Here is a 25,332-nt window from a genome sequence, read left to right on the forward strand (position 1 = left end):
TCATCCAATACAAAAAAAAAAAAATCTGTAAATCACTAAAGATCTACCCTAACTTAACCGGACTATTATTTTGATAATTGTATTTTTTCTAATTAAAAATATATCTTACCTGTATATTTTATTTAAGACAAATTGAGGTCCTGCTGTATACTGTCTGTATCTTCCCTCTTACTTGGTATTGTATGGTGGGTACATTGCCATGCATTGCATTTTTAAAATGTGTTTTTTAGTGGTTAAACGTTTTTTAAACTGATGTACAGTTAGTTACAAAGTGTTAGTCTCTGGTGTACAGCCCAATGTCTCAGCCTTGCATATACATACATATATTCATTTTCATATTTTTTTCCATTAAAGGTTATTACAAGATGCTGAGCATAGTTTCCTGTGCTCTAAGTGGTTACATTTTATTTCATCATATGAAACCATACTGTATTGATCATTTTCCTATTATCTTCTTAATTGTAGCTTCTGGGTGTGTCAGTTTGCCTGGGACACCCAATGATAAAAGTATTATAATTGAAATCTGTTGACCAGTTTGAGAAACTGAATTGCTTCTTAAAAGTGGAATTTTTATTAGTAGTTGAAAATTTTCACACATTCTGTCTTGTTGAACTTTCTTTTGCCACAAACTCTGCTTTGTTTGGTATAAATGTTGCCATCTACACCCTCTTTCCATTTGTATTTTCTAGACACCTTTTGCCTTGCTTTTTTGGGGGATGGGTAATTAGGTTTATTTATTTACTTACTTATTTATTAATGGAAGGACTGGGGATTGAATCCAGGACCTCATGCATGCCAAGCATCCCCTCTACCTCTGAGGTGTCCCCTCTCTGTCTTTTGCCCTTCTTTTCATGTTTGATTCCGAGTCATTTGGTTTTAGGCCTGTCTTAAAAACAGCATATAATTGGATGCTGAGAATCTTTGTCTTAGTTGGGGTCTGTTTAACCCATTCACCTTTATTGTCTTATTTGACAAATTTGATCTTTTGTCAATTAAAAAATCTTTTTTACTTTCTATGCTTCTTGTTCTCTGTGCTTTTATTATATGGGTTATATTTTTGTTTTCTTTCAAGTGACTTGAAAGGCACACATCCAGTTTTTACTCTGTTGGTGCTAATTTTATAGCTTTAAAAAAGTAAAATCGGTTTATTTGTTTGACTCAAATGAGCTCTGAAAGTTCTTGTAAAAGAGGGCTTTTGTATATAAAAATAAATTAAAAAATTTCTTCCATATAACACAGGAAACTATATTCAATATCTTGTAGTAACCTTTAATGAAAAAGAATATAAAAATGAGTATATGTATGTATGTGTATGACTGGGACATGACGCTGTACACCAGAAATTGACACATTGTAACTGACTGTACTCCAATTAAAAAAAAAAAAAAGAAAGCCTTTAAAAGAAGTCACAAGCAGTGGAGGATCATAGGAGTAAGTGTCCACCCTCCCAAGGAGACGACTCTGCTGGGCAAACTCATTCGATTTCAAGCATTGGTACATCTTCTTTTTGTTTAAGAGTGAAGAAAGAATTTATTCATTCTTGCTATTTGTTTTGTTGTTGTTTTTCCAGGATAGAAAGAAAAAATAAAGCCCTGTTTCTTTGGCAGAATTCCCAGTTGAAACCCTCTCCAGAGTTCTGAATGCCTCCCTAAATGTTGAAACAGAATTCTGCTATATTAAAATGAATATCAACTTATCCAAGGTGGACATACACCATGACCAAAACAACTGAGATTTTCCAGCTGAAGATGGCCTTGAAATAATTTAAAATATGACATGGAAAATCATGTCTTAAAACAGATTCTTATTTTCCATTTATAGTTGTTTTAATCTCTTTCATTAAAAAATTTTTTTGGGGGGGGGAATGGAGGTAATCAGGTTTATTTATTTATCTATTTTTTAATGGATGGACTGGGGATTGAACCCAGGACCCCGTGCATGCTAAGCATATGCTCTACCACTGAGCTATAACCCCCCTTCTTCCATTTCTTTATTGTTCTCAAATATTTTTTTAATTTATAGAAATCAGAATGTCCATAAGAATACATTTTTAGTACAGTTTTTACATGTGTTCACAAAGAGAATAACCCTAAATCTGACACATTATCTCCTCTTCCTTGGGGCTCCTTGTGTAGGAAATACACAAATGGGGATGCTTAAGCCAGCATCTTAGACAGCACCTGTCTCCCTAATTGGAACTTGAAGCATCCTTCCTGCCTCTCCTGACCAGCTCCAACCATATCTCATCCCCAGTGTTGATACTTCTATGTTAAAAACAAAATAATGTTTTACAGTAACATCATCTTATTATAATTTGACCCTTTGGTTACTTCAAGAGTCATCCAAAAATAAAGATAACAATAAAAAAAAAACAACTTTACCTTGGCGGGTTCTCTGGTGAGTACCCTGCCTTCTTGGTCAGCCCTCACCTTGGCTCCCATGTAAGGAAGGGCAGGAAGCCAGCCAGGTCCACACCAGCCATGTGGTGGGGCAGAAATAGCTCTGAATGATTAGATCCTGAATAAGTCACTTTCCTTCTGGGCTTCAGTTTCCACACCTGGGAGTTTAAGAGGTTGAGACACATCATGTCTGAGGTCACTTCTAGTTTTCAACCTTCTGTGATTAAACAGTTGACTAAACGTCTATTTGGAGAGCTTCGTTCCCAGGCCCTACGTGGGATGAGAAGCACAAAACCAGTCTGTATTTAAAAAGCAGAGGAAAGAAAAGAGCTAAGCTGATGAGAGATTCTGTGTCTGACCCGTGTGGTGGTTGCCTGGTGTATATGTAGGGAAAAATACACTGGCTGTACCTTTAAGATGGGGCCCCCTTAATCAGTTTCTTGTGTATCTTATACCCCAATAAATGGATGAATAAACCAAAAAGAAAAAAGAAAGAAAAGAAAAACTGGAAGGATGTTAAAAGTGTGGTGTAAGGGAGAATCCCCATGACGTAAATAGTGAATTTCAAATATCAACCATTAGCCTTCGAATCTTGCGTACATTATTTAATCTTTTTAGACTGAGTTTCTTTAGTGAAAATGAAATGCATAGTGTCTACTTTCTGAGGCAGTCAGGGGTATTAAGTGAGTTATAAGGCACATCAAGCACCTGGAGTGTAGTAGATAATCAACACCTGTTTTTAAGAAGAGGCGGTAGGAGTATTAAGCAAACATATGACAGATTCAAAGAACTAAAAGACTACACATCATTCTTTTGAAATCGCCCTCAAGTAAATAAAACCTAGAAAGCCCAGTGTGTTAAAGAGACTATGAAGAAAAAGCTAGACTCGTATTTATCTGGTGACAGTGCGAAGTGGTAGTGCCTGTTTTAAAGAGCCACCCCCACCCCTCCGGCAATTTACAATGAAAGTCACCCAGCCGATTGTGGTCTTAAACTGGTAATCCCCCTTTTCAGATTACAGCCTGAGGCAATAACTCAAAAAGGAAAGACAACATTTATTTGAATTTGCTTGACTGAGTTACAACTTGGGGGAAACAGCCAACAAAAAGATGGCTGAATTAAACTGTTTTAGCAGTATAATGGATATAATGGAATATTTCTCCATTTAAAATGCCAGCTGTATACGGACCAAGTAGTTACGTGCAGAATTCAAGCAAAAAATTAGAAAACAGTGTGCACGGAGTGAACACAACCACATAAAACCAATGTCTGTGCAGTGATGAAGGCTGAAAGCGAATTTTCTAAATCTCTGGTTTTATGGGGGAAAACGGTGACCTATATTTAATGTTTTTGGTTTATTATAGTATGCTGATTGCTAAATGAGTCAATAAAAATAAAATAAAAATATAAATTGTGTTCTGAGATAGAGAATATATGAAATACAGAATGAGAATGTGGAGCAGAAGTATAGGTGGAATTACAGCAAAACAGACATTGTTTCCTGTGATTTTCCTTTGTGAAGTTTGCCTCACCAATGCATCGTGAAAGTAGTTAGCACATGTGAGAAGTGCTCTTCCCAGAAATAATTTTCAAGTCAGCACCAACCTCCAAATATGGAGAAGGAAATTCAGAGAAGTCTTTCGAAAGGATATCTACTTCCCTGTCAGTTGCATTTTTTTTTCCAGCTGGTTTTCCTTCTTTTCTTTTGTGATAAAGGAGATACTTTTATAGATGCTGAAATGGTTTACAATTGCCTTATTTACTGCCTCTTATGTTTTATGTCTCCCCAAAGGGTCAGAAGATCCATCATTTAAAAAGAGAGAGTGATGTGTTTTTAGTGCAAAGAGAGAACAGCCACTTTAGAGAACCAATCAGAATGGAAACAGATGGCATCTGGCCCCATGGCCACAACATGCTAAGTCCTCTGGACCGTCTCGGATGACAGGAGCTTCACAGGGAAAGTGAAAAAGAACTCCCGGGCAGAGGGGTGCCTCCTTTTCACCACTGAAAGCCCAAACCAACTTAAAAATATTTTTAATTTTTTAATTGAATTATAGTTGATGTACAATATCATGTTAGTTTCAGGTGTACCACATAATGATTTGACATTTGCATACATTATGAAGTGATCATCACGGCAAGTCCAGTAACCATCTGCCTCCATACAAAGTTATCACATTATTACCGACCATATTCCTTATGTTGTATATTCCATTCCTGTGACTTATTTATTGTTTATCTGATATAGTTCAAGGTTTGTACCACTTAATCCTCTTCACCTGTTTCACCCATCTTCCACCCCCCTCCTCTCTGGTAACCACCCATTTGTTCTCTGTATCTAAGAGTCTGTTTTGTTTTGTTTATTTTGTTTTTTGATTCCATATGTAAGTGAAATTGTGGTATTTGTCTTTCTCTGTTTTATTTCCCTCAGCATAATACCCTCTAGATCCCTTCATGTTGTTGCATGTGGCAAGATTTCTTTTTTTATGGCTGAGTAGTATTCCATCCTGTGTGTGTGTGTGTGTGTGTGTGTGTGTGTGTGTGTGTGTGTGTGTGTGTGTAAACCACATCTTCTTTATCCATTCATCTATTAATGGACACTTAGGTTGCTTCCATATCTTGGCTAATGTAAATAATACTGCAGTGAACATAAAGGTGCATATATCTTTTTGAGTTAGTGTTTTTATTTTCTTCAGGTAAAACCTCACAAGTGAAATTGCTGGATCTTATGGAAGTTCTGTTTTTACTTTTTTGAGGAATCTCCATACTGTTCTCTGTAGCAGCTGTACCAATTTACAACCCCTCCAACAGTGCATGAGGGTCCCCTTTCCTCTACATCCTCCTGTTATTTGTGGTCTTTTTGATGATAACCATTCTGACAGGTGTGAGGTGCTATCTCATTGTGGTTTTGATTTGCATTTCCCTTGTGATTAGTGATGCTGAGCATCTTTTCATGTGTCTGTTGGCCATCTGCATGTCTTCTTTGGAAAAATGGGTATTCAGATCTTCTGCCTATATTTCAGGCAGGTTGTTTGTTTTGACATTGAGTTGTATGAGTACTTAGTGTATTTTGGATATTAACCCTTTATCAGATTTATCATTTGCAAACATCTTCTTCCATTCAGTAGGCTGCCTTTTCATTTTGTTGATGGTTTCCCTTGCTGTGCAGAAGCTTTTTAGTTTGCTATAGTCCCATTTGTTTATTTTTGCTTTTGTTTCCATTACCTGAGAAGACAGAGCAAAAGGTAAGTTGCTAAGACTGATGTCAGAGAGCATACTGCTTATGTTTTCTTCTACAAGTTTTATGGTTTCAGGTCCTACATTTAAGTCTTTAATCCATTTTGAATTTATTTTTGGGCATTGTGTGAGACAGTAGTCCAGTTAGATTCTTTTGCACATAGCTGCCCAGTTTTCCCACTACCATTTAATGAAGAGGCTGTCTTACCCTATTGTATATTCTTGCCTCCCATGTCATAGATTAATTGACCACGTAAGTATGGGCTTATGTCTAGGCTCTATTCTGTTCCATAGACCTATGTGTCTGTTTTTGTGTTGGTACCATACTGTTTTGATTACTGTAGCTTCGTAGTGTAGTCTGAAGTCAGTTCTGTGAAAAATGCCATTGTGATTTTGACAGGAATTGTATTGACTCTGTAGCTTGCTTTGAGTAGTATGGTCATTTTAGCAATATTAATTCTTCCAACCCTTGAGCACAGTGTACTTTTCCATCTGTTTGTGTCACCTTCAGTTTCCTTCATCAGTGTCATAGTTTTCTGAGTACAGGTCTTTCACTTCCTTGGTTAGACTTCCTCCTAGGTATTTTCTTATTTTTGTTGCAAATGTAGACAGGATTGCTTTCTTAATTTCTTTTTCCTTAGTTTGTTATTACTGTAATGGTGACACAACAGATTTCTGTATATTAATTTTATATCCTGAAATCTGAATGATAGCCTTGCTGGGGAGAGTATTCTTTCTTTCTTCTTTATTTTTTTCATTGTTTTGAATATATTTTGCCACTCCCTTCTGGTCTGCAAAATTTCTGCTGAAAAGTCAGATGGTCGTCTTGGGGGAGTTCCCTCCTATGTAACGAGTTGCTTTTCTCATGCTGCTTTTAAGATTCTGTCTTTAATTTTTGCCATTTTAATGACAGTGTGTCTTAATGAGGACTTCTTTGAGTTCATCTGGCTTGGGACTCTCTGTGCTTCCTGGACCTGGGTGTTTATTTCCTTTCCCAGGTTAGGGAATTTTCAGCTATTATTTCTTCAAATAAATTCCCTGTCCTTTTCTCTCTTCTCCTCCTGAGACTTGTATAATGTGAATGTTAGTACAGTTGAGTTGTCTCAGTGGTCTCTTAATCTGTCCTCATTTTTAGAATTATTTTTTTTCTGTTCAGCTGGACAATTTCCACTACTTTGTTTTCCAGATTACTTATCTGTTCTTTTGTATCATCTAGCCTTCTACTGTATTTTTTATGTTAGTTACTATAGTCATCATCTCTGTTTGGTTCTTCTTTTTATTTTTAACTCTGTTAAACATCTCACTGTGTTCATCCATTCTTCTCCCAAGTTCACTGGGCATCTTTATGAGCATTACCTTGAACTCTTTATAGGGTGGTGGGGCTGGAACTGGTGCAGCCCACTGAGGGGCAGGCTAGCCTCCGGCAATCATAGGCTAGTGGGAGGACTCCAGAATGGTACTTGCCAGCACCAGGATCCACATGGTGGAACAAGCTCTCAAAAATGGCTGCTGCCAGTGTCTACCTCCCCAGGAGGGTCCCAGTTGCCTCCTCCTCTCTCAGAGCCTCCCTAAGATCAGTAAGTTGGGTGTCACTCAGGCTTCTTTCAAATTATTGCCTCTGCCCTGAGTCCTAGAGCTTGTGAGACTTTGTGTGCCCTTGAAGAGTGATGTCTCTATTTCCCACAGTCCTCTAGGTCTCTGGTACGCCAACCCTACTGGCCTTCAAAGCCAGACATTCTGGGGGTTCATCTTCCTGGTGCAGCACCCCTGGTTGGAGAGCCCAGTGTGGGGCTCAGCCCCCTTGATCTTTGGGGAGAACCCATGCAGTTGTGGGTTTCCTTCAGTTTGTGGGTCACCCACCCAGAGGTGTGGGTCTTAACTCTGCTGCATGTCCGCCCCTCCTAACCATCTCGCTGTGGTTCCTTCTTCATATCTTTTGTTGTGGAGAATCTTTTCTGCTAGTCTTCAGGTCAGTCTCATAGATAGTTGTTCTGTAAATAGTTGTAATTTGGGGGTGCCCATGGGAGGAGGGGAACCTAGGGCCTTCCTACCCTACCGTCTTGGCCACACTTTGCAAATCAGTTTCTCAGTGATTTTGAAGTGAGAAAGATTGTCAGTGTGTGCAGGAGAACAAGGCGGGCTCTGATTGAGGGACCTTCTTCCTTTTCCTTGGACCTTCTTTTAGGGCTGTCCCTTGGGGAACAGAATACCTTTGGGAAATGCAATAATGAAGAGATTTGCTAGATGTGTGGGGAGGTCTAGATGTTTTAAGGGATGGAGGAAGCTTTGTATCTGAAAAGTGGTGTCATGGAAAAATTTTGACCCAAGTTACCAAATGCAAAGTGTAGTACCCAAAAGATAATTGGCAGAATCACTGAGCTGGAAGGAATCTTAGAAATCGATTAGTCCAAACCCTTGATTTTACTAAAGAAGGAATAGACTCCAGGGAGGGAAATGGCTTGCCTGAGTCATCACAGAGGACACAGCCAAAACCAAATCTGTTGATTGGTTTCTGGGCATTATTTTTCCTGCTGAGTTCTGGTTCCCCTGACTTCCACCATCACTTCATTACTGACCTTTACTGTGCTACCGTGATTAGCCTGCAGACCTAGAAATGTAGCTGGTTAATAGACAGAGTTTCTCTAAGCCGTCAGAGGTGGGAGTCAGCAAATCATGACCCACACCCTGGTTCCAGGATCCCGTTTGTCTAGCAGAGGGAGAGAAAGTTAATTTCAGGAGATCCACCTGGGTTCACATCCCAGCTCCACCGCAGGGGTGCTGAAGGACGTCAGGCAGGTTGTTTAACATCTCTGAACTTTGCCTCATCGTAATTGTGGTCCTCGTCTCTTAGGCTCCTTAGGTGAGGATCAAATGAGTCAGTCCATTAGAGTGGGACCTGGATTATGGTCAGTGTTCAGTGTATGCCAGCTGTTGTTTTTTCCACTCTGAGGGTAGTTAAAACTCCTTCTGTCTGAAATCCTAAGGAAATAAAAAATTATATATATATTTATAATGATAGATATTAACAATATATTAACTTAATATATTATAGTATTAAATATTATATTGTTTAATAATTATATAATTATATCAATAAAGTTAATATGCTATATATTAAATTATATAATTAAAATTTATAGGTTCATAATTATATATGTTAAATGTGTTAATTACATACATGTTAATCACATGTTAATTGCGTATGTGTTAATTACATGTGTGTTAATTATATGTGTATGGTGAGTATCATCTAGGCATAGCCCTTCAGTGCTCAGAAGGACTTTCCTGAGACTGTGTTCTGTGTTTAGAGTAGCTTATTTTTTTCTGTAGTGTTTCATCCAATGGCTATCTTAACGGCCTCAAAATTTGACTACTCTGAATCTTTAAAATTTTCTCCGATCTTTGTCTCCCTATGTGATAATTTTTATAGCTTTATTGAGGTATGATTGCTACACAGTAAACTCCCATCTTTAAAGTATGCAATTTGACTAGTTTGGATATACCTGTGAAACCATCCCCCAAATCAAGATAATGAAGATACAGACATCACCAGGGACATTTCCACCTGCCTGTTGGTAATGCCACCATCCTACCCCTCCTGCTCCCTCCTGATCCCTCCCAGCCCCCTGTGCCCATCCCCAGGCAAACACTGATCTGCTAGGATTTTATATAAATGGAATCATACAGTATGTTTTCTGTTTGTTTGGCTTCTTTTACGCAGCATAATTATCACCCTTATTGGTATGTGTACCAATCGTGTGTTCATTTTTATTGCTGATTACTAGAACACTCTTTTCTTTGTTTACTATTTACCCCCGTCTTGCTTAACTGGCCATGGTATAGATGAAAACATATTTTAATGATTTTAAATATTTACTGATTAAATATCTGTGTTTCTCATTCTTATTTTTAATTTTGTTGTTATCCAGTATAGAGAGTAAGTAGTATACAGAAATTGTAGTTTCCCTGAGAGTAACAGCCCTTACATTCTGTGATAGAAATTCATATCTATAAGCAATGTTACTACTTTATTTGAACATTGAGATTAACATTGTCTCCTGTCTCATTCACTCTCAATACAAAAAAAAAAAAGAGCATCCTTCTATTGGCCTGACCCAATAAAGTGATTGAATAAACTCAGTTATATAAATATTTACACACAGTTTTCATTTTCATGGTGAAATATTTCTTCTGTTAATGTTATAGTTTTTTTTTGAAAATGTGGACAATATGTTCTCAATTCCCTTGCAGCTGGAGCATAACATGAAATAAACTAAGAAATTGATACAGCAAAAGTAATACATTTGCAAGGTAATAAGAGATCATTTGAGAGGCAAGTCCAATTTTGTCATGAGTTTTTACCAACAACATAGTATCACTCAACTGTTGACATTTCTGCATCTGGGAAGGAAGAAGATAAAAGTTATCATTCAAAAACGCCCATTCAGGTTTGGTGAAAGATTTAGTTTCTTCATCTATCACAGTGACGCGAGCCCTATAGTTCCAGAAGGACAGAGACTTGGCAGTGTTGAGGGTAGAATTTAGCCAGAGGGAATCTTAAAGAAGCCAGAGAAAACAAACTTCACCCATTCTGCCTCTCAGACTTGTGTTCTGGGCAGCTGTCCTGGGAAGGCTGGGCATGCAGCAATTTAAAAACAGCCCATACATGGAGATGTAAATTCTGATCTTCGAGATGCCACAGGGATTCTAGGAGCAGATGGATTCTCATGCAGAATGAAAAAAAGGAAGGAAGTTACTCTCTGGGCTGGAAAGTAACTTGGACATTACCTGGTCCAAAGTTTTATTTTGCTGGTGACCAGTTCAATGTCACACAGTAACTTAATGGCAGAACAGGGACTCGACCTGGGATTTCTGAACCACAGGCTCCTGTTCTGTTGTGTTGGGGCTGGTTTGTTGGCATGTAAGGTGCTGGAATGTGTGATGGGTTCTTTTGGAGCATTTACTTTGTTGAGGGGAGAGTTGTGCTTCCTGACTCTGCCGGCTATGGGAGAGGTGCTCTTTGGTTAATGGACAGACCCATGGGTTTGACTGCAAATTACCCATTATCAGCCAGACTGCTAAAATCCTTATGCTCAGGAAGGCTGTAACTTTAAGTCTTACTTGTGCTTTTTAAAGCCCCCCTCCCTCGTCTCCACATCAAAGTCTAGATGCGGTCCTGCTTCTCCATCTTCATTCGTCTGTGCCTCCTGTTCCCTCTGCAGCATACCTCCTCACACACCTGGAATCTTAATGTGGAGGCGAGGCGGCAGATAAGCCCATCCTCCTCTGCTGAGAATCACTGACCTGGTCCGAGCCCTTATTTTCCAGATCTGGAGACACAGACTAAGAACTAACGGGCTTGTCTAAAGTCTCACAGTAACACATATGAGATGATGGCTTAGCTCGGGCTGTTATAACAAAATACCATAAACTGGGAGGCTCGTCAGTAACAGGCATTGCTCACAGTTCTGGAGGCTGGAAGTCCAAGGTCATGGTGTCAGCATAGTTGGGTTCTGGGGAGGGCCCTCTTCCGGGAGGCAGATAGCTGGCTTCTTATGTCCTTATGTGGCAAAAAAAAAGTGAGGTTGCTCTCTTGCTGCATCGTGTAAGGGCACTAATCCGACGCACGAGGGCTCCTCCCTCATGACCGAATTACCTCGAAAAGACCCTACCTCCAAATACCAACATCCTGAGATTACAATTTCCACATGGGAACTTTGGGGGGACCGAAACATTCAGCCCATAACAGATGAAAACCCAGACTTCTTGCTGTGCCAGAGTTAAGTGTAGAGATCTCCCTGAAACACGTTCTGGGATGGTGTCTGGCCTGTGCCCAGCAGCTGCAGCATCTAACAGCGGCAGGGCTGGCCCAGAGGAGTTTCTCGGAGCGGGCGTGAGTGTAACTGCAGCCCTCAGACCGTGCTGGAAAAGAACTCTCTTTTACGAAGGCACATCAACTATTTGTATCCTAACTGATTCAGGGGAAAGATGGTGTTATTTAGTCTCACAGCCCACTGCAAACAGAGCAGTTTGGTTTCTTTCTGAGAGATTGGCTTAAGTCTGATTCTCTCCAGTCCTAGCCCATCTTTTCTGATGCTCTAACAGCACATTATCTGCATCTTTATTTAGCCTGTGAGTCATTTCATTCTCCCTCATATTAGTGATTCACATGTTTATAGTGTTAAGATGCTCATAAGAGGATCCCACAGGGAGCCCACGTATGGGAGGCACTTGGTAAATCCTTGGCGTATAATAGAAAAGTATTATTTGATACCCTTTAAGGCAACATTAGACCCATACATTTTATCTCATTATTTAAAAACTTTGTTTTTTGGGGGAGGTAATTAAGTTTTTATTTATTTATTTAATGGAGGTACTGTGGATTGAACCCAGGACCTTGAGCATACAAGCACGCACTCACCAACTGAGCTATATACCCTCCCCGCTAGATCCATACATTTTTTTAAACTGAAGTATGGTCAGTTACAATGTGTCAGTATCTGGTGTACAGCACAATGTCCCTGCCACGCATATTCATACATATATTTGTTTTCATATTATTTTTCATTAAAGATTATTATAAGATACTGAATGTAGTTCCCTGTGCTATACAGAAGAAATTTGGTTTTTATCCTATTTATATATAAAAATGGTTAACTTTCGCAAATCTGAAACTCCCAAATTTACCCCTTTCCACCCCCTTCTCCCCGGTAACCATAAGACTGTTTTACTATGTCTGCGAGTCTGTTTCTGTTTTATAGATGAGTTACATTACTGTCCTCTTTTTTTTCTTTTTTTAGATTCCACATATGAGTGATATCATATGGTGTTTTTCTTTCTCTTTCTGGCTTACTTCACTTAGAATGACAATATTCAGGTCCATCCATGTTGCTGCAAATGGTATTATTTTATTCTTTTTATGGCTGAGTAGTATTCCATTGTATAAATATATCACAACTTCTTTATCTAGTCATCTGTTGATGGACATTTAGGTTGTTTCCATGTCTTGGCTATTGTAAATAGTGCTGCTATGAACTTGGGGTGCATGTATCTTTTCAAATAAAAGTTCCCTCTGGATACATGCCCATGAGTGGGATTGCTGGATCATTTGGTTAGACTTACACATTAAAAAAAATACTTGAAATAATTCAGCAACAGGATTTTGCTCCTTGTCTTGGTTGCTCTGCTAACAGTATCTATGCTTATCCCCAGTTATCAGAGCAAGTTGAACTGAAGAAAACTTAAGTGGTGTACATCACTGGAAGCCTTCGGAATAACAAAGGAACATCTTCTCATCCAGTCTTTGTCGATCCATAGAGATTCCTTGGGTTTCATTCACAGAATAACAGAAGACAATGTTTTGGAGGAAAAACTCATGACTTTTAAAGTCAATTATATCCTAAAACAAACTCTCTTCAGTAAAATTATTTAATGTGGAAGGAATGTGGTCAAGAATATAACATGTGATTTGTGGTGTATCACATCCAAGGGCACTTTCTCTTCTGAAACATATTCATGAGAAAGATAATTTTAGAAGTTGGCTGCACAGTTCCTGACCCTCTCCCCGCTCTGTCTTGCACTGCTGTAACCCAGAGGACTCCACTGATTTATACATATCAAAACATTACCATCAAGATTCAAAACCATATATATGATTATCCACAAAGAAAGTGTCACCAGGCAGCTTGAGTTGGCCGACATGTTTCTAGTCTCTTGGCGCTTTTCGCTGGTTGTTTTAGGCATGCTGATGAGGAAAGGGCTTTTCAGTCTTCTTGTCTCATTTTTCGCATTTCAGGAATCCATATGTCTCACACAGATGTGGTTTAATGGACTAAAGGTTTAGATTTCCATTTATGAAAGTGAGGAAGTTAAGGTACATGGATGGGTATTGCCACACTTTGGGACCGATTGTGTCTTGGACATTCTTTGGAAGTGGAAATGCTTATTCATTGTCCATTGAACAGCAGGGGTTCCTAGACTGTTAAAACAGTATTGATCACAGTGTGCTCCTCTGCAACTGCTCTTTTCAGTTGTTGACGTTTGGTAGGCTTCTTTTGGCTCGATTAACAGCTGACTTATTTATGGGGTGCCGCTAACGATGGATGTCCAACTCCGTCACTGTGGCGGTGGGGTGGCGCAGACTTCCCAGCCTTTCGAATCCCAGCTGGGAAATTTCTCAAACCTGAGTCTGTAATTTTCCCATGGATGCACTCCCAGTCACTCTCACGCACATCCTGCCTTCTCCTGCTCACTTTTTCCCATAAGCAGAATTCATGAAGCCACAGACACTCCTCAGTGGTCCTCACTCCCTATGCCAAATCACCGAGAACACCAGGGCATCGGATTACAGGAGAGGAGAACTCAGACCTGGATTCAGCCTGAGGGACGTTGTGGAGAATGATTTTGTGAGTTGGACAGAGCGAGGTTCCATATCTCTTCTGCCCCTGTGGTTGCTTTCCTGCATTCAGCTTTTATTTTTAGTACCTGCTTATTGTCTAGTTCTTTGATACTCAGGAAGTACTTGTCCAAGAGTGATTTTGTCACTGACTTCTTAGGAAGGATGAGGGATTCTGGAGACAAGGGTGGGTCTATGTTCCTAAGGTCTCGGGGCAGTCTGTGGATGCTGGCAAGTGTATCTGCCAGGTTACCACTTGAGACAGCCACCTGCTGTTGGAGAACCACTCATGAGGACCAGTGCTTGGAGACAAGGTCATGTGGGATAGTAGCAGAACTAAAGGCTTGCGATCCTTTTTCTTTTTAGAGCTTAAATTTCAAACTCAGAAAAATCCTACCTTTACGATGTACCATTTGGGGAGATTTCTTTACACTTTGGGGCTCTCTCCCCGCCGTGTTCCTATAGCACTGTTGCAGGGAGGGAGGGAGCTCACGGGTGGTGCCGCTGGCTCAGCGTAGGGCGCGTGGTACACGTGCAGCTGATGACTCTTCCTTTCCTTCTAAGAGGGGCTGCGTCCAGCGGAACACACCCACCTGTCCTTTGCATACCCGTGGTTCACCTCCAGTAATTTTCCACGATGCGAATTCCCCTTCCACCCTGATCTCCAGGGAGTCCTGTCCGTGCTTCTGCCTTCCTGTCTGTGCTTCTGCCTTCCTGTCTCTTTCCTCTTCCGTTACCAGCGTGATGTTTGGAAACGCTGAGGAGACCTCGTACTTCCCAGAGCCCGGGAACGGAGTGTTAATGAGTTCTTTCTTAGGAAAAGAGGGGCAGCTGGCCCATCCCGTGGCTCTGACCTCGCAGTTTGGCGTTGCCAGGACCAGGCACTCAGGGGCTGGATGAATGGGACTCTGTGGGTAGCTGGAAAAAAAGCAACAACCCAGCGTTTCTCTTCAAGTTGGGGGAGTGAGAAGAACAAATTGCATTATTAATGATCATATGGAGGTTGTGAGCCGACAGTCTATTTAGTTTCACTGGTAAAACAAGTGTGGTTTTGAATGGAGTGGACTTTCCCTCTTTGTATTTAGATGCCAAAGAATATTCATTAAGGATATCACTGAAGACCACGTCAGGGATTCAGCCTCCAAAGCTGCCCCCTCCTGCAGGCTAACAGGCAGAAAAGAACATTTAAAGAGTGGAGAATGAGCCTGTGAGGTTGGAAGCCAAATTATAAACTCATTTTAACTCTTGGCCCGCAGGCTCGGGAGCAACATTATTTGTTGTCAAGGGTGGAAAACAGCTCAGATTCGGGTCCAAGTGATTATTCCACTTTGGCATTGCGGCCGTCCTGCCAACTGCAATTCCATTTAGACACAGATTAATTAGCCAGGCAGGGCCGGAAGCGGGCTGTGAGAGCGAAGCCGGGAGAGGGCACCGCCGCGGGGCCGGGGGCCTGAGAGAGGCCGGCCCGCCCGCTTCGACATCAAACCCACAAGGAAGGGGTGAGAGCGTGTGGAGACGGAAGGTTTCCACACTTCTGCAGTGACGCATCTCACACTTGGGATGACTTCGTGTCAGTGCAGCAGAGGAAATGAGATGGAGGAAGAAACACATACGGGACAGCCCCACACTGGCACCGGGAGCCGATCGCGTGGAGAGGGCCGACTAGGTAGTGGTCCCAGACCTGAGCGGCTAATTGTAGACCCATCCTGGCCCTTTCTGAAAATTCCTGCATGTCAAACGGGAACCACAGAGTCTTTTTTTTTTTTTTTTAACTTTTTGCTCTTACTGGAATTAGAAAGATGAGATAGAATCACATACTCTTGGGAAAGACGGGACTCCGCGTTGATGAATTGAAGCATCATTAACATTTATTTAACAGGCGGGCTAAATCCTCTCCAGGCTTAGTCCATCTCCAGAATATTTTCCTGCCCGTCCTTCCCGGGTGTTTTGCTCGTACCTCCTCTCCGTTCGCGTGGATGTGGGTCGATAGGTGGATTCCTGAAAGGCACTGCGGGCGCGGGGCCCCGGGCGCGCGCCTGCGGATCCGGGCGGGCGGGTCCGGAGGGCGGGGCGCGCCCCCCTCCCGGGTCTGTGCGCGGGGCTGCGCGGAGCCTCCCGGGGGCGGCGGGAGAGCGCGTCCCGGCGAGCTGGGCTCTCCAACTTCCAGGGGGATTTGCTGTTTTGTAACATTTCATTCCATACAACCACTGGAAAAAAAAAAAAAAAAAAAAAGTGGCGGCGCCGAACGCGGTCCTCTGACTCCCTTACTCCACCTGGAGCCGGGTTACTTCTGTGCGGACGCAGCGCCCTGGGCAGAGCGAGTTCCTGCGAGGTTTGCTTTTTGGGGGGTTCTTTTCCAAGAATGTGACTCTGCTTTGCTTTTGCAGACACTTCTACATGGCTCTCAACATGCATTTTAAACCTGAATTTTGTGGCGTTTTTTTTAAAACAAATATTTTGCAATTTACCCATTAAAATAGAAAAGGGAAAATACCATCCTGCTTTTTCAGGGCAGTACTTTGGATGTGTTTTGTATCCTATAAGACGTCAGATGTTACCATTTGGTAATATCACCTACACTGAAGACATGGAAATTTCCAGGGGCGACTCCTATTTTTATTTTATTTTATTTTTTATATTTTAGATTCCTTTCCATCTCAAGGAGAGAAGCCAAGGTATTTTTATCCGGTGGAAGAATGGTGTAGTTTCATCGTAACCTTCTTACACTTCCAGGTAAGTGAGTCTGTTCATCGTAAATTACTTAAGAAATGAAACTTGGTATGGTCTGAGTTTATTCAGTATTCTGGCTATGTTTGAAATGTGTTAAATTTCATTTTACTTTTAATAGTTCCACTAATAACAACTGACTAAGATATGAATACTTTTTCAAAATAAGACAGTTAGTTGGCTGCTTTGGAAAATCGTTTTATTCACTTGTAAATACTAATCTTCATTTGCCAATTTCTTCAGAATTTCTCTCTTCTCAAAGTGGCACGTGCTTTAAACCAATCATGTAGTTAGAAGAACTACATAATTCTTTTAAAAAAAAAACATTCACTTGAATGGGAACATTTGTTCTGCTTTTTAGAAGTTGCGACAGAATATTAAGCTTTCTCAAACACTTAACCCATAATCAAAAGGGCATCGTAATTTTGACCATGCTACAAAATAATTACTTAAGTAAAGGGGGTAGGAAATTGAAGGATGATCTTCCTTTCAAGTTATAACATTTTAGGGGAATACTTTCAAAAACTCTTGGAGAATAGTACACTGATGGTTTATATAGTTGGTTTCAAACTGGGGACACATGTAAATCTTGAGAATGTTGTTTTAGTTCTGCTCTTGTAACCAGTAATTTTGAATTATCTGCAATAAGATATTTTATGACATCTGGCAACACTAAACTTTGAAAAAAACCCAAAAACCTCGGGGAGATCATTAGTTGAAGTTGTGTATGTGGTTCCTGTCTTCAGAAGAGCAAACCTCTTTCGGTTTTCTCTGGAAATGACTCTGTAGACATAAAAATGAAGATATTTCAGCTGGGCTGAGCACCTACGTCTTCACGAAGCCCCCTTCGCCCTTCTTCAGTTAACAAATTTCTATAGAGGCTTTGTTCATGATTTTGAATATTTTTCTTTTTGCTTTTGTTGACACTGATCAAGATAAAAGAGTGGAAGTCAGAACGTTGGATGGGATTTTGCTTTTAATGAACTGCTTGGTACTAAAACAAGACAGCGCAAGGAATTTAAAAGGGATTGTATCCGAGTTCCTAATAATGGAGAATAAAAACAGCCTGGGCCAAAAGTTAATGATACAAACAAAAATAACTGAAGAATAATTATTCACCAGTTCTTTGCTGAGTAGAATGTCCAGTGGCTAAGAAGCCTAAGTGATTCAGGGCCAATGCAAGGGTTATAATGGAATTCTTCTAATCTTAGGTCTTGTGATGTTTAATGTTTTTGAGAATTACTTGGCTAGTGTTGAAGAAAACAGTGTCATGAGAACACCATGATATTGAAACCTTGAGATAATAGGAGGAAGGAGCCAAAGTAAACTGTACCACACAGAAGGTCCACTTGGACAGATGCAAGTTTGCAGGATGTTTGCTCTCCAGGATGAAGCTGTGAGGGTGGCCAGGCAGGGCCACGCGGCCAAGCTGGGCTTTGGTCTCAGTCATGGCGCTTGCTGTGCGTCTGGGTGCAGAGGCAGGATGTTTCCGGGGATCCAGGCTCCATTGGGGCAGAACAAGCTCGGGGAGCCTTCGGTTTTCCAGGAACTTGCTCCTTAGAGACTGAGTCCTTATAGACGCAGGGACCTGGATGTCCCTTAGCAGGGCACCTTCCCCAGACCTGCAAGGGACAAGCTGTGTGGATTGGGACAGGTGTGGCTGGGTTGTAGGCAGGCAGGTACATGACACTGGGAATCCCAGCCAGGAGAGGTAACTGATTCAGATATTTACCAGCTTGGGGCCATCAAAGCTATGCCGTAGGGGGCCTCCTGGTGTCCTCCACGTCCTTCAGGGACCCTGTTCTGCCACTGGTCCTTCTCAGGGAATTGCTGCTCACTGTGTTGTGCCCCATCCTGTGCCCTGTGCCTCCACTGTCCTCTCCCTACACGGAATACATCCTTCCTTGACCCTCCCACCCCCGACCCCTGCCCCAGGGCACTTTTACTGGTCCTCCAGCAGTAATCCCCTTGTGGGGCTTCCACACCCAGAAACCGGTGGGTCCAGGCACCAGGAGGCACTGAAGGAGGCAGTGAGGAGATGAGCGAATGAATGAATGGGAAAGGAAGGAAAGGGATGTCTTGGACCCACAGGAGCCGCCTTGGCCTCCCGGGCTCCCCACACCCTCCCGTGTTGGTGCCAGTCACTGTGCCGTGGAACATGACTGTTCCACCAGGGCTCCTGGACCGGCGCCGGGCAGGGGACAGACCCTCTGTCCTCATTTCTGTGATCCACTTGGTTCCTCACAGAGTGTCGGGGATGGAAATCTGTGGGTGGACAGGTAACCCCGTAGTTCTCTGCAGCTCTTCAAGCCCATGCATGCGACTACCAGATAACTTAAGATGATAGCCATCCCATTTGGGGGGAATGCAGCAGGCATTATAAGTAAAATTTACAGATACCACGGAGAAAGGGGGTGGGAGGGAATAAATTGGGAGTTTGAGATTTGCAGATACTAACTACTATATATAAAATAGATAAATAAGTGTCTACTGTAGAGCACAGGGAACTATATTCAATATCTTGTAGTAACGTCTAATGAAAAAGAATATGGAAAGGAATATATGTATGCATAGGGATGACTGAAACATTACGCTGTCCACAAGAAATTGACACAACATTGTTAACTGACTAGACTTCAATAAGAAAAAAAAGGGAAGTACTAATATGAAACTATAGTGGAGAAATATGTCAATTTGCTGGTATTTGCAAAACTAAGTAGAGTGGCTTGTATTTTGTAAAGTGACCTTCCTTGGGACATGTTTTAGACTTTTAAACTGGCTCCATGTAGTGGAGTGAGCTGTGACATAAAGTCTGGAAGCTTTTCATGAGTGTCAGCTTTTGCTGGTGCAGTTTTAATTTATACCCTTGGGCCTCAATTTGTCTTCAGCAGATGAGGGGGCTCCAGGCCAGGCCAGGAGCTCCACGCTGGCACCCACATGGGTGCCCAGTGATGCACACCTGCCCGAGGACCTCATCTCTCCCTGTTGATTGACACTTGATTAGGCCTTGCTTTCGTTGTTTCTTTTTTTCTTTTTCATTTTTTCAATGTATCAATTTCTGGTGTACATCATAATGTCCCAGTCATATATATATATATTCATTTTCATTAAAGATTATTGCAAGATATTGAATAGAGTTCCCTGTGCTATACAGAAGAAATTTGTTTTTTACCTATTTTATATATAGTGGTTAATATTTACAAATCTTGAACTCCCAAATTTTTATCCCTTCCCACCCCTTTTCCCCCAACCATATGATTGTTTGCTATGTCTGTGAGTTGGTTTCTGTTTTGTAGATGAATTCATTAGTGTCTTCTTTTTTCTTTCTTTCTTTCTTTTTTTTTAGATTCCACATATGTGTGATATCATATGGTATTTTTCTTTCTCTGTCTGGCTTACTTCACTTAGAATGATGATCTCCAGGTCCACCCATGTTGCTGCAAATGGCATTATTTTATTCTTTTTTATGGCTGAGTAGTATTCCATTGTATAAATATTGTATAATATATATTGTATAAATTGCCACATCTTCTTTATCCAGTCATCTGTCGATGGACATCTAGGTTGCTCCCATGTCTGGGCTATTGTATATAGTGCTGCTGTGAACATTGGGGTGCTCACCTGTTAGATTCTGGCCTTTGGCCATCATTGTCCTCACTCGGCCACTGTCTCTGTATTTGCAGCATCTGGCATAACTGTCCACACTCATCCTCACAAACAAATGTTTGGATGAATTTCTGTATCTGAAAACCCTCATCAGAACCCAGTAATATCAGTATTTTAATTTGCCGAGGGCTTGTCTGTGTACCTATCTTTCCTCTACCTTTTTTTTTCCCTCTCTCTCTCCCTTCTTCTTTCTTTGTCACATTTGTGTTTTCTGAGCCACCACGGAGGGAAAGGATTTGAATCCTGGTGGTCTGACTCCAGCCCCAGTGCCTGCTTAGTTAAATCAATTATTTTAAAAGTAAGTCAAAGGAGGTTGGAAACAAGCTAAATATCTGTGATCCATGAATGGATAAACAAAATGTGGTCCACATATACAACGGACTAGTACTCAGCCTTAAAAAGGAAGGGCATTCTGACACATGCCACAACATGGATGAACCTTGAGGACGTTATATGAAGTGAAATGAGCCAGTCACAAAAGGACAATGTATGATTCCATTGTTACGAGGTAGCTGGGGTGGTCATTTTCATTAAGACAGAAAGTAGAGGCTTTGTGGTTGCCAGGGGCCCAGGGGAGGAGAGAACGGATGCTGTTTAATAGTGTTTCAGTTTTGCAGGAAGAAAAACATTCTGGAGATTAAGGGAGGAGGGTATAGCTTAAGTGGTAGAGCACGTGCTTAGCATACATGAGGTCCTGGGTTCAATCCCCAGTACCTCCATTAAAAATAAGTAAATCTAATTACCTCCCCCTGCCAAAAAGAAATACAATAATACATAAATAAAAATAAATAAAATATAAGAAAATTCTGGAGATTGATTGTACAACAATGTGAATGTAGTCAACACTGTCAAACTGTATGCTTAAAACTTGTTAAGAAAGTAAATTTCATGTTATATGTATTTTACCATAATTAAAAAAAAAGTAAGTCAAAGACCTGTTTTTTTTTTTTTAAAAAAGATAATACTTTAACAGTTGAAAAAAAAATCAAAAGGAATTTCTTTGATTTTGAGACTTTTCCTTCTTTGAGCTGTATATTTCATTTGCTTAGATTTTTAAACCACTCTTTACTTAAAAATGTATTATGTAATAAAAACAAACTGTGTTTACATTGATAAGATCTTTGGAATTTAATTTTAGACCTTGTTATTCCTCTTTTTTTTAATCGTTGCCTGGATTTGCAGTTAAAATCTTATTCAAAACTACTCACTTCCTCACCTCACTTCAGTTCACCCAGAAGTACTTGTATGACCCTTAAACATGACTCTTACGATTTAGAGCAGAAATGTTTGTCCTGTCACAAGCAGAGGGCACGACGAACTCTGGATTGCTCATGAGGAGACAGCTAATTAAGTCTTTTTTTTTTTTTTTTTTTTCCGTCACACTCATGGGCCTTCCATGTTGGAAATCATGACTCCGGATGTGAGTAACACTCTGGTGTGTGAAAGAACAGTTTCACAATGTTTGTGGGGGAGGTGACAGCTCGGTGGTAGAGCACGTGCTTAGCGTGCACGAGGTCCCGGGTTCAATCCTCAGTCCCTCCATTAAACCAACCAACAAATAAATAATAAACCTAATTGTCCCTCCCCGACAAAACAACAATAAACAAACCTCAGATGAGACAAAATACAAGATTCAGCTGACACTCTGGAAGCAGACCTCTCTCTGCTGAAAAGTTCTGACCCATTTGTAATGCGATTCCTGGAGAATTTAAAACAAAACTTGAATCCCACCAGCCTAGGGGTGTGTTTTTACTGAGCAGGGAAGATGAGAACCTGGTGGAGCTGCCTGTGAAGGTTTGAGGGAAAGTGGGGATGAAAATCAGAGAGGGAGGAGGGCAAAAGAAAGAGTTATAACCTATGGAAACTTCCAGCTCGATTGTTACTTAGGTTTTTTTTTAACATAACAAACGTGATCCTGTGGTCAAGGCCACCAGAAAAAAACAAATTTCATCTCTGCTACTGGGAAACTAACCCAAGTTGATATTGTAAAATTTTCGCTGAAGTTCCATAAAAGTATATGGTAATTAGGAATAAGAGGTAATGCTTACACTTACATGTTTTAACAAAGACTTATATATTTTCAGTTCAACCAACACTGAGGCTTACAATGTGTTAGACTCTAACCCTGTTGGTTACCAAGTGCCAATTCTTGGATTGGAATCCTGTCTCTGGTGAAGGTGTCATCACCTGCAGAGAAATAAGAAAGATAATGATGTTTTCAAAGAGCTAATACTCACTTTAAAGGAACAACCTTCACTTTGAGGTTCTGGTCTTTTTCCTCGTGTATTAAAATTTAAAATATTTACTCTTTTAGAATATAATGATAGTTACTATTTCAGATTCTATTTCTTGGCCAGTTAAAATGTTGATTATCATTTAGGATTCTTGGCTGCAAAAAAAAAACGGAAATGTACTATCCTGCCTTAAGAAAGGAATCCATTGGAAAAAAGTCCCAAATCTCAAATATGATAAAACTTGCAGCCAGAACTACTGGTAGCATTCAATGTGTTTTCTAAGTTTTAAAAACATGTGACCAGCCAACCTTTTCCCAAGCCTGTGGGATACATGCCAAGAGACAGAGGTCTTGATTGGGGGGGAAATAATGGATGAAGTTAAAATTAAATCAAGTACCATTACATATCTTACAATATTTGACTTTTGTGATCATTGTTTGCAGCAAGGTGAAATAAAACACACGTGGCCTTGGAAAACTGTCCTGATTTGAGTCCTGGCCTGAGGTTGCCATGGGAACTGTCTCTGGGTGTGCATTAGCTGACTGCCCGTGGGCTGGTTGGGTTGTTTTCTGTTGTACGGTCACTTAGCTTTTCTTCCCTGAAGTCCTTGTTGTGTGCTTCGGTCTCAGCGTGATGGTTCATCTGCTGTAGTCTGATAAAGGCCTCTTGACTCTTGGTTTCAGCGCTTAGAAAGCCAGGTCATGGAGATGCGGTGAGTGAGGTCCGATTACTTGCTCCCGCATGGGACACTTGGACCACTGCCCTCCCTTCCCTCACTTGTACAATGTGACAAGGAGCCTGTCTAGTTTTTTCCCGATTTCTGTGGCTGATCCTGTATGGCCCCTTCCCCCATTCCTTATTTATCACGCTCCTCCCCTGGCATTCCATCCTCTATGCCCTGTCATTCTCTCCCATCCACGTTGTTCCTTGGTGGTCTCAGTGGTGAACTTCCATCCATTTACTGCTGACTTCCAGATCTGTCCCCCAAGCTCACACTGCCACCCGGCACCGCGGGTCCCACCAGCCAGAACCTCCGAGGCATCCTGACTTCCTTACTGCCCCTCGAGATGCTTCTGGGATGGTTGCCTTGTGCCCGCATCCCGCCCCCACCCCAGCCCTCCCAGCTCCTGGAGTTACTCAGACCTTGTGTATCACTTCTCACTTGGACCTCCCCCTCCCCAGGCTCCTTGCTTCGCCTCCCTGCCTTCGCCACCCCACCCTGTGGCCGCAGCAGCCCTGCTAATGCGCATCTCTGCTCGCATTGTCCAGAGTCTCCCAGTGGCACCCAGCACCTCTGGGTGGCCCACACTCTGGCCTGGCTTGACCCAGGACGCCCTTCCAGGCTCATCGGCGGGGCCAGTTCCTACTCTTTCTCCAAGACTTGGCTCAGGTGGTCCCTTCTTCCGGACGCCTCCCCCTGCGGGTTTAGCCTCCCCTTTGATTTACTATGGTGTTGTTACTTTTGATTTTTTTTGGCCTTTCTTTCCTGTTAACCAGCCTGTGATGTGTGGGGGGTATACTGAGCCCCACTGGGACCACTTGACCCCCTCGGTGCCCAGCACAGTGCCTGAAACACGGCCACGGATATGCGCTGGTGAATGGTTAGTGGGTGAGCATTAGCCAGCGGTGGACGGGCCGCCTGCTCTTCTGACCAGGAGGAGGACGTGTGGACGCAGAGGACCTGGGCCGTCCAGGAATTCAAACCAGTATCTTTCTTCTCCCCTCTTCTGGTCGGTACCTTCCCCTCAAGGAAGGTCTGTGATTTTTCTCCTGAGTAAAATCCTGGGAGAAAGTTAAGACAAAGAAGTATATGAATGAAAGAAAAGAATTAACGTAAAGAAGGAGTCAGAAGCGCATCCGAAAAGTAATGTCTTGTTTATCCTGTTTACGACGCTTCTCCCTTCCTGTGTTATTCTGGTTTGGGGAACGTAAGTCTGTGGCCACCAGCCTGGTGACTTGCAGTCTGCACGTTGGTATCTCCCCCAGATGTCTTGTCCTAAAAGGTGTTTCTTCCCCTTAGAAGCAGACTGAAGGTGTTTCTGGGCATCCCCTTTCTACTCATTTCTTCTTCTTTAACGTAGGGCACAGGTGGCTCTCACCCTGGCCCTTCCTCCTCCTGTCACTGGGCAGTTTGACGTTGGGCTCACTGCCTGCCTGTTTCTAGAGACAGTTGGCTTCCCAGGGGCCCAAGAATCAGAATTGGAACCTCAGCACAATCCTTAATTCATCCCGTGAGCTGGACAAGTTACTGAACCCCTCTGCCCTTTGCTTCATCTGGAAAATGAAAGGAATGGTACCTCTTAAGAGTTGTCATGAGGATTGAATTAATGTTTGTGAAGTACCTGGACCTTAGTAGGGATACAGGAAATTGTCAGTATTAACCAATGTGATATAAATGTTTCCATTATTCTAAAAGAGGGGAAAAAATCTCTGATCCCAGCTCCCTCCGCTTTCCCTCCCAGCTTACATAATTGAAAGCATTCACTTATTTGTTGACTAATTAGTTAATTACTTGAACAAGCAAACGTTCGCTTGGATGTCAGCCATGAGTCTTGTGCTGCTCGATGCTGGAGTTTCAGGGGATCCACAGTCCTTTTCCTCCAGGAGGACATCCTGTGGTCCTGGAGCCACTGCAGCTGAGTCTTCTGGGATCCTTGGAACAAGCCAGATTCCC

General features: G+C 41.7%; 1 protein-coding gene across 3 annotated transcripts in view; it reads left to right on the top strand.

Annotated features, from left to right (window-relative positions):
* Positions 1-25,332, top strand: part of CSGALNACT1 (chondroitin sulfate N-acetylgalactosaminyltransferase 1) — a 257,088-nt gene that overhangs the window by 102,677 nt on the left and 129,079 nt on the right. The window contains exons 1-2 of one of the 3 annotated variants that reach the window (XM_032468712.1): positions 15,494-15,697; positions 16,676-16,764. The gene's annotated coding sequence lies outside the window, so the exon portion shown is untranslated. Of the gene's footprint in view, positions 1-15,493; positions 15,698-16,091; positions 16,364-16,675; positions 16,765-25,332 lie in introns of those variants that run through there. The other 2 variants (XM_032468710.1, XM_032468711.1) reach the window with 2 other exon arrangements.

This window comes from Camelus ferus, chromosome 26, assembly GCF_009834535.1.
Source record: "Camelus ferus isolate YT-003-E chromosome 26, BCGSAC_Cfer_1.0, whole genome shotgun sequence".
NCBI classification, from domain to species: Eukaryota; Metazoa; Chordata; class Mammalia; order Artiodactyla; family Camelidae; genus Camelus; species Camelus ferus.